A 1,302-nucleotide genomic window follows, 5' to 3' on the forward strand; every position below is an offset into this window, starting at 1 on the left:
TTTGTATTTGGTCATCATTAGCTTTAATATAGTATACCTAGTGATGGTTTTCTTTGCAATCATTCTGAATGATTTTAGCAAATTTCTGAAATTAGTTTAAAGAAATTGCCAGTTATTGACTCCTCAGATATTTCATTATCTCTCTTTGACTAACGTCATAATTTCAGTAAGTGGCAAAGCTAGTAGTTGATCGCAGTCAGTAAAATATCACTTTATAAACTATGTATTTAACATTTCTGCTATAACAAGCATTTGAGTTAAAAGCACAAGATGAGTTTCATTATTTCCACTTTTTTCAGAAGAGTCCATTTTAGAATAATTCCCTCAAACTGTGTATTATATAAATTAGGTTAGGAAAACAAAATATCCTATGGGGTACAATGGTACAATGACACAATCTAATTTGCTGCCTTGCAATTTGTATTTAAAAAATAATTTATTTTTTACTAGAAATATTGTTGTTGTTGTTGTTGTTAAGTGCCGTCAAGTAGGAAATATAGGTAAATTAAATCTATCACAAAACATATGCAGATGTGTGTATGTGTGTTTGAGTGTATATATGCTATTTCTTCATTGCCAGTGAGTTCTTAGAACTAGATTTTCATATTCAAGTAATATTTCCTGAGTTTGATTGATGTCAGCATCTTTACATCTACATATGAAGATTTTTGCATAGTGTGTTTGAAACGTCTTAGATTATTTTTGTTTTAAAATGCCAGGGGGGCGTTAAAAGCCTCATGACAAAATAGAATTAAAAGGTAATAGAATTTTCCCATGAAATTTTTGGAGTCCCCTTGTATGTCTAAGAAGTTCTGAGGATATCTTCAAAGCACATGCTTCTCAGTCTTTGATTATAGAGATAACATAGTATTTGGAGGTGTTATAATTGGCTCAGAGTTTCTAACAGGTAATTTTAAGAAAATAATTTCAAATATAGAAGACTGGAAGATCTTTAGAGAAGTACTAAAGAAAAGTCACAACTATAATATCACTAAACAACAATTGTCCCAAATATGACTCCCAAAATCCCAAATGAATAATTGTTAGTACTTAATCTAGCAGAGTATTATAATGCTCTAGGTATTTTCTAGGTATATTTGTATACACTAAACAAAGAAATTATTACTCTCCTTGTATAGTGTATACAAATATACCTAGAAAAAATAATATTTGCAATAATTTTTGAATTTTCATATTTTCTCAAAGTTATAAAAATATCATCTTTGAAGGATATTATAATATTTAGTCTCATCTCTTGATTAAGGATTAATGACTCTAATATAAAAATATATTATCAAAATT

Source organism: Chrysochloris asiatica, unplaced genomic scaffold, assembly GCF_000296735.1.
Source record: "Chrysochloris asiatica unplaced genomic scaffold, ChrAsi1.0 scaffold00059, whole genome shotgun sequence".
Classification (NCBI taxonomy): Eukaryota; Metazoa; Chordata; class Mammalia; order Afrosoricida; family Chrysochloridae; genus Chrysochloris; species Chrysochloris asiatica.